Source organism: Cyprinodon tularosa, unplaced genomic scaffold (assembly GCF_016077235.1).
Source record: "Cyprinodon tularosa strain WSP-4 unplaced genomic scaffold, ASM1607723v1 ctg73, whole genome shotgun sequence".
NCBI classification, from domain to species: Eukaryota; Metazoa; Chordata; class Actinopteri; order Cyprinodontiformes; family Cyprinodontidae; genus Cyprinodon; species Cyprinodon tularosa.
This window is the reverse complement of record NW_024039485.1, coordinates 1,224,707-1,233,936: the sequence shown is the minus strand read 5'-3', so window position 1 is coordinate 1,233,936 and position 9,230 is coordinate 1,224,707.

The window sequence follows — 9,230 nt, the reverse complement described above, 5'->3', positions numbered from 1 at the left end:
GAGCTAATCTGAAGGCCACATGAAGTTTGGAGGTCTGTAGTGATTGACTCTGCAGAAAGTTGGCGACCTCTTCGCACTATGCGCGTCAGCATCCGCTGACCCCGCTCCGTCAGTTTACGTGGCCTACCACTTCGTGGCTGAGTTGCTGTCGTTCCCAAACACTTCCATTTTCTTATAATACAGCTGACAGTTGACTGTGGAATATTTAGGAGCGAGGAAATTTCACGACTGGATTTGTTGCACAGGTGGCATCCTATCACAGTTCCACGCTGGGATTCACTGAGCTCCTGAGAGCGACCCATTCTTTCACAAATGTTTGTAAAAACAGTCTGCATGCCTAGGTGCTTGAATTTATACACCTGTGGCCATGGAAGTGATTGGAACACCTGATTCCAATAATTTGGATGGGTGAGCAAATACTTTTGGCAATATAGTGTATATTAAAGCAACAAAGTTTGGATTTGCATGCGATCAAAGCAAATGTATGCTCGGATCTCTGTCCCTTAAAAACATCTGAGCAACTTTATGTCTTTCATCATAAAGTGTGGAAAACAGAAAAGTTCAAATGTCAAAGACATGAGGCATAGATTTTTTTTATGTATTTTGCTTAGACAGACAATGCTTATCAGTCTGTTGTTTGAAGAAATTTTAATTTCCTAAATATATCTCCAGAACTGAGCAATCCAGGTCGCGGAATAAAAAAAAGTCTGCAGAGATTATTTCAGGTCATTCAGATTCCCAGCTCCTTACCGTGGATAGGGACTAATCACCTGGTTAAGTGAACAACATAAAGAAAAGGCATTGTTTTTACTCTTTGGATATGAATTGCCCATCTCTGTGATTCTGTGACTGTGTTTGGTATAATTTGAAGCAAAGAAAAACAAATGGATCAGCAATTCCCCTCTATTGTAACTTACGACCTATGGCTTGACTTCAGGTCACAAGGATAAACATGAAGTATGTGCTTCAACATGAAAAGCTGATAGCAGAAACGTATATTGACATTAAGAGGTTCATTTATAAAATCTGCATTATTTTGCCCATCTTTTGCAAGCCTAAAATGCTTAATTTTAGCACTGAAATTATAAAGTTAATTGCTGAAATTACTTCCTAAAACAAACACAACCATCCAGTGGTGGTATAGAAAGAGCCACAAATGATGCCACAAGACATTGTTTATGCCCTGGGTGAGCCTCTCCTTCTACCACCTCCCAAACAATTAGGCGCACAAAATAAAATATATCTCTTCCTGGATTAAATGCAGTGAGGTAGCACAGAGAGCATGTCCTCTAGTTTCCATCTAATTAACTGTATGTAAGAGGCACCTATTCAGTATATTGGACACCAACTTCCTATTGACACATGCGTGATATTCTATAGAGGACCTTTTCAAGGTGTACCTGCAGTTTTTAGGCATTCTCCATTGGAAGGAGAGAAGGGTTACCCTTCAAAAATATGTGAAGTTGTATACAAATAATGAAAACAAATACATTTATAGCTCTATTTTTTATTAAGATTGTCTTCATATAATCTTTAGGATTTCTATAAAAAAAATCCGACAACATCTTGGCATCTACTGGCATAGCGTAGTGCTTATACCACCCTGTCATGATTAGTGGCTCCACGCCCTGCTTGAGTCTTAAATTAACTCTCATTAACTAGAACCTCCACATAAACTAAAGCTGACACTAAGGAATGATGGCAACCACATCTCATCCAAGGGTTTTAGTTACTTGTTAGAGGCTGTCGTACAAGAATAAAGAGCTGAGAAAGTGACTATGAAACCAGAGGCACAGAGGAGACAACGGTGATCGGTTTGCAGAGGAATGGCAGTCAGTCAGCAGCAGTTTATGTGGGTGGGAGAACTGCAGGGGGTTGTAATTACAGTTAGAGTCTCACATGCATCTCTGACCTCCGCTGATTACAAGCTGTCCTCCCAAAGCATTCTGGATCATTACTCACCTCGCTAACTAGCACTGTAAATCAGCCACAGATTGCTGACCTGCTATCAGAGCCACAACAAGAGAGAAAACCTGGGGGGGCACATACTGAGGAGCCGGTAGACGTGTAAATAATCTGCAAATAGATAGAGCAGGAGCAAGATGTGAAAGATGTTTATGGCAGGTGAACAAACAACTGTCACTTTGATAAGCCTGATTTATCTCTGCTCACATGTCAGGGTATATCTCTGGTCTTCCTGACAGCTTTTGGCTGCGAAACCCACACTCTAGATTGTGAGCCCTGTCTGCAGCGGTGATGTATACAGGAGAGTATATGTGAAAAATGACCACCCTGCTCGCAACAGCAGCAAATTCATTTGGAATCGGTGGGGATGTGATGGTCTTTAAGGCGAGTTTCTGGTCAATAAGGTTGAAAACTGGATTTCATGAATTTCATGAATCACCAAACCACAAAATTGGCATCATCATTGGACAGACAGTTGGGCAAAAGAAACCAGCTACTGATAATATGGGAGCACAACTGGATAGTAAATAATATACTACTTTCTATATTTAGTCCATAATGAATTATTTTTTCATAATGATTTATCATTAAAAACATAAGAGAGAAAAATTGCTCTACAAAGCTATTCACTTCCCTTTTGACATTTAGCCACATTAAACACAAAAGGTTCAAATTAATTTATTTTTTGTGACACAAAGCAACATGCATTTGTTAACTGGAGATAAATGTTTTCAATGTATTGGAAAAAACAATTTCTCCCAATCCGTCTGTACAATATAGAACTGCTTTTAAATTTAATTAGTTAAACTGACTTACTATCTGCATTCTGTATTTTTCTCTTGTTTAATTGTCAGACAAAACAGCACCTTTATTTAATTTGTTTGTTAATTTACCCTTGGTCCCATGATGAAGCATCTGCAAATGTATATACCAGAATATTTACATTTGATAATTGTGTCCTGCCCACAACTACCCAATAAACAGATTGAATATTTGCACCTGGTGTATAGTGACGCGGTTTGGTGCATTTGGAGTTTTCTCTGTCTAAAAAGAAAGCAAACTACCGGAAAAGAGATACATGCTAAGGACCTCAACTGATTTGGATCAAAGTCGGCTGATTTCGTTTCATAAGTCATGCATGCAGAACATGTCAAAGTAAAGGACAAGCATGTAATTTCTAAAATCATTATTATGGTCTAGTTTTTTTTTCTTTATTTTCAGAAACAGTTGAAAACTATGATATGGCTTACTCTTCATAAAAAAGCACACCTATTTAGCCAGATTTATTTAATTAATGCAACAGAGTCTGTTTCTGGTATAGGTCAGATGTTCTTTGTCTGATATACTGACGTTAAAGAAAAGCATATAGGCAATAAAGACTATGTTATTGATGTAGTGTATGCTTTTCATCTGTGTCAGTCAATCCTTTGTGCTGGCATGTCAGATTTGTAGTGTTCTTGATTTGCTGTCTGGAACCTCCCAGAATTCTAGTAGTCGCCAATGGCTCACAGGCCACACTTAAAACACCCCTGATATAATCACTGTAGCTCTCTATATATTTTTTTGTCAATCACATACAATCCCAATCAAATTCATTGCAGTTTTTGGTTAGGTGTTGTCTTAAAATATGAAACAGCTCAAGATGTATTAATATTTTTGCAAAGCTTTGTAGGCCATGACAGCTGATAGCTTTCAGTTTCAATACTCTATATCTTTAAAAACGTCAAAAGCCAGCTGTAGAAACTGTATTTTAACCGCTGCCATGAGTTATGTTAATAGAAAATGACCTCTATTAAAAATGACTTGCAGTTAAGTAGTGACCATTTTAGACTTTAAGGGGTAGACCAAGGTTTGGGGGGGCTATAATTGAACGGTGACATATAGGGCTTTATATGGGGGATGGGGGTAAGTGATGCATATCCTGCAAAAAGCTTGGAGTTATCACATAAATAAGGCTGAGGTGTTCCTGTCAGAAACTCTCCAAAAAGCTGTGGTGAGGAGCAGCTGACTGTTTGATCATGATCTCCTCTCAAAGAGTGGCATGGATTAAACTTCAACCTTGTCTAGCAACTGATCATAGTCAACAAAAATGCATGCACTGATTGATATTGTCAGAATAACATTTGCATCCAAACTCTTTGTTGCATCAATAATTTTGGTCATAGTTATCATTTTTACAAATTATTTTATCTGACCTGAAAACAGCTAAAATTTCCTTCTTTTACCAACGAATCCAAATTTGCTGGTAAAAGTGTTGAATTTTTTATTCACCAACATCTTTGTTAATATATGTTCAACCTGTGAGGATGTGTCTTTATGGTAAAAAATCTTAGTAATTAGTGATATTCTGCTCTTATAAATGTGATTCACTGCTCTGAAAGATTAATGGCATTGTGGCATTTATCCTTTAAACATTATACCCTGATGTTAAATTGCATTAAAAGCACCTGTATATATTGAAGATGTGTCTGTCTAGAACTAACAAGAGACAGGGGGTGAAGTTGACATCCATTAAGGATATCTTTTTATTGGCACTTAAAGATAGGAGGCAGCTTTTAGTCTTGTTTGCCAATGACAACCTGACCCCTTTGCCAAATATTAAGAAGATGTGCTCATAAGGGCAAAAACTGGCCCTATTTCCGCTGTAAAGAAATTATGTTATGCAAAAGTTTTCGCACCCCTTGAACAATTTTCTTTTCAATTAGGTAAGTTTGGAGTGTTGAGGTATTTTATATGACAGAGCTCCAAAAGTAAATAATGATTGAGCAATATTTTCAAGCATTAGATGTTAAAAAGCATTTATCGTTCATCAGTTTTACCGTAGTACCCCTGGATAAAAAACAAGGCAACTAGCACTGCATATAAGTAAATACAGTTCACCTATGATGGGACACAATAGGATAGGTTTGGTGATAACTTACATTGGGATTATTCTTTATCATTCATCAATATCATCAGGAAATAATAGCCAAATAGCTCTCATTCTCTCTGCTCTTTCAGTACTGGTACTGGCTTTTATCAGCCAGACTCATCTCCGCGTTTACTTGAGCAGGACTGAATAAAAAGCCAGTACCGGGACAGAAAAAGTTCTAATGGAAATGTTTGAAAATTGGTTTTAATGGAGTAGAGCTAGGCCAAGTGAGGCTGATGTAAAAGGAGGCATACAGGGTATAGGAATATACTGTATCTTTATGAGTTAGTAAAAGGAGAAGAACAAAATAAGGCAAGTAAGAAATAGTTTGACCTGAAGAAACCACAAAATAAAAATTTGTAGGATCTGCAAATGTGTAATTTGGGGAGGGGGGGAAGAAGGATTATGAGCACTATGACACCCACCAAAACACACACGCACGCACACATTCTCGTTTAAATATTGGTAGTAAGGACTCCCAATAATTTTACATCATTTTTAACCCTTTCTATGCCCAAACCCTGACAATGACCCTAAACCTAACCTTTACTAGTACATACCTCGCACAACTGGTTGATTTTTCTTTTATTTTAATTTCCCCATTTAAATAACAGCAACCCACCTCCACAAGTTGCAGCAATGAGTCCTTCAATGTGATTAACTGAAGGACATATAAAGTTACAAAGCATGTTAAGCACTTTCTTTTTGACCAGATTTTATCACATAATATGCAAATCCAACTAGAAACTCAGAGAGAGGGAACTATTTACACTTCCTATGCCAGGCCATTTAACCTCAACTGGAGCTCAGATAATAGTCCCTCTGGTCTTTGTCCCTCATCATGATCCTAAAGATACTTGATGTCTTGCTGGGTAGATATAATGGTTAAGCAGGAGCTTACAATTAGGTTTTATCAGTCAGCATCCAACTTTTACCCCCTACTTCATTCTGTGTTATGTTGCTCAGCTTCCAGCTATCTCTGTACACTACTTGAACCAGTTTCACTCTCCCTTTGCCTGCAGAGCAGCTCTTACTGTATAAGTTGTCTCCTCTGCTGTAGCTCTGTTTGAGGCACGCTGTTTAACTTTTCAGATAATGAATGAGGCAGGCTGATGGTGCTGGACTGAACAGTCAATCTGGACACAATGGACACTTTTTCTCTACATCTCATGTTGTAATAGCACTGTCACAGTGCTGCATGTAAGAAAATAGCCATCTCTTTTTCTTGTTTTGACTCATTGTTAATTGACTGTGTCTGAATGTACAGGCGTTGTAGAATCCGATCATAAGTTGACTAAACAGTACACATATTTACCTCATATAGATTTATCCATATTTTTACAGGGTTAACGTTGACGGACAATGAGAAATTATTATCTGTTTGATTTTGCCAGAAAATCATGGGCTCTGTGTGGTGACAGCAGGTTGGTTGGCTCATAACCAGTTGCAGTTGTACATCCATCCATCACGCTTTAACCCCAGCTGGGGGTCGACAGAGATGCTGGTACTCTAGTATCTCCAGCTGTCTGCAGGTGACAGGCGGGATACACCCTAGGCAGTTGGGCAGTCTATCACAGGGCAACACAGAGACAAACAGGACAAACAACCATTCAAGCACACACTCACACCTAAGGAGAATTTAGAGAAGCCAATTAACAGTTTGCAAACTCCATGCCAATAAGCAACCGCAGTTCTACATGTAAAAAAGAAAAAAAAGAAAAACTGTTGTTCAAGAAACTTGAAAAACATAATCCTAAGCTTAAACACCTGGGCTGTTTGAGTGTGTAGAAGAAATACATTACAGCACTTACTAATAAGTGTATCATTAATTAGTTAACCATTTTATTTCTCTAAATCATACATGTAACATTAGAGAGTAGTGTAAACCTTTTGTTTTTGACCCCCCCACAATAACACGGACGCGACAGTGACTACTACTTAACGTCAATCATGACCTCCAAAAACTGCCAAAAATGCACCTAAGATGGGAAACATTAGCCTTTAGATGCAAAACCCCATCATGCACCGCAACAAATTTTTGGAAAATATTCTAAGATAAATTTGCCAAATATAAGAGGAACATCGTAGTTTGGTTTCAAGAAATCATTTTAGTTTTATTATAATGTTGCAAGGATTTTACATTTTGTAGAAATAGAAAATTACACCACATGCCAACCGTCACAAGGATGTGCATGACAAGGAAGGGCTATATATACTGCATGTGTCATTTAAGTAGTTGATATTGTATTACTTCTTGAGCTCCTGGAGTTATTTACTGTCACAGGTAGATGCTTTGGCCAGAGAGTAAATGTATGGACCGGCCCACCGGGCCCGGTATCACAGTTTACCAGTCCAAACCTGATAGGGTTAGACTGTTAGAGGATGTAGGGACCACTTCTCATCATTCTGTTTCTTTCTGTCTCTAATCTCCCATTCTGCTGTATTTTTTAGTTCAACCCCAAACTTTCGTTGTCTCTGCTATTTCCCTGTCATATTGGCTTCATCTTGTCTTTTCCTGTTTGGGTGTGACACCATCCTGGACAGAAATATCAGCTGTGCTCCTGCCATCAACATCTTTGTTTATAGATATTGTAGTTGGGCCTAAGAAAACAGGCAAAACTCCAACAAAAACATCAATCAGTTCCCATTTCACCCTTTGTTTCAACCTAGTTAACAGTAATTCTTTGTATCTCTTCTTCTTTTTGTATGTCTGCTTCTGTCTCCTTGAACCCCAGTCGCCCTTCGCTCACACTGATCCTGGTTCTGCTGAAGGTTTCTTCCTGTTAAAAGGGAGTTTTCCTCTCCACTGTCTCTTCATGCATGTTTGGTGTGAGGGATCGCTTTTGAGTCAATGTGTCTATGCAGTCAGCTAGTTTAAAGTTTAACCAATCTGACTGTATGATCTAGTTGAATTGTCTATGTAAAGTGTCTTGAGATGACAAGAGGGCATGTATTGTGAATTGGCTTTATATAAATAAAATGGTAAAATCCTGATATCCCAGTCACCTGCAGTTTGATGGAACCACATTTCGGTTTCCGGTGGCTGTGTGAAAGATAAATATTTATAAGGTAATGAATTTAATTGGGGGTGAAACAATGACATATGACGATGTTTCTGGGATGTTGAGAGAAGAAGCCTCTATAGCTAAAACCATATTAGTCAATATGAATTTAAACTAAGTTACATTAATAGTTTAAAAAAAAAAAAAAAAAAGGTGTGTGCAGAAATTTCATTTTAGTTCGATTTTGTTTTCATGTTTAAAATGGCTGTGGTTTACATTGTGACTCTGAATTCATTCAGGGTACATAAAAATCTAAGCGTATCAAGATCTGTCAGCATATGTTGTTCTGACAGAACACCTGCGACACCACTGCACCAGTCTTTTTTTTTCTCTCTAAGGCGCATAGATCAGTCCTCATCAATGGCTGGGCCTTAGCATCTGGTACTTATTAAATTTCACTATAATTCCAGCTGTTCTGTAAGGGGTTTGTTGAAGAACAATGGTGAACAGACAGCATCATGAAGACCAATTAGCACTGCAAGCAGGTTAGGGATAAAGTTGCAGGGAAGTCTGAATCTTCAAGCTTTCAAGACATCACAGAGCACTGTTTAACTCATTATATGAAAAAGGAAAGACTAAAGAACAGCTGCAGACCTACTAATACATGACAACCCATTTCAGGCTACAGGCTAAACAATGAGAGCATTATTATAGAAAACCGGCAAAAGCACCACAGGGATTCTGGCGGAGCCTGCAGAGACCCACAGCTGAGTCAAGGTGGGGGAACCGGTTTACAGAACCATGACTTTTTCACACAGGGCACAAATCTTCACTTCTACAGAGTGCGGCAGTGAACTGAGCTATTGTTTCATAAAGTTAAAAAAAGGCCGGTTTGCCACAGGTCACAGAGTAAGGCTGAATGATTTCACCACTGGATTTTCCATTGCGAGAAGTACAAGCATGTAAATATTTCACTCTACGGTTTCAGTTTTTTTTAAGACCTTGAAAGCTTGCTAGTTCATTTTTGCAGAACTTTATTGTAACTTTAATTATGAAGTTAGGTCCCAAAAATTCTTAGTTTTACCATCTTGCATAGATCTACATGCTAGCTGCATCTCTCTCCTTCCTTTGGTATGGCGGCAAACCCATTTTAGGTGTATTACTGCCATTTAAAGGCCTGTATAGATACATTTAGTCTTAGTCTTGTACAATGCAATGTGACTGAAATTAAGTGTCTGAGATAATATCTTAATTTCTGCAAAAGAGCTCGCAAAAGATTTGTGACTGAGGTAAACGATTCCCTCCCAACAGGACAAGAAACAAAAACATAAAGCCAGAGCTACAACAGGATG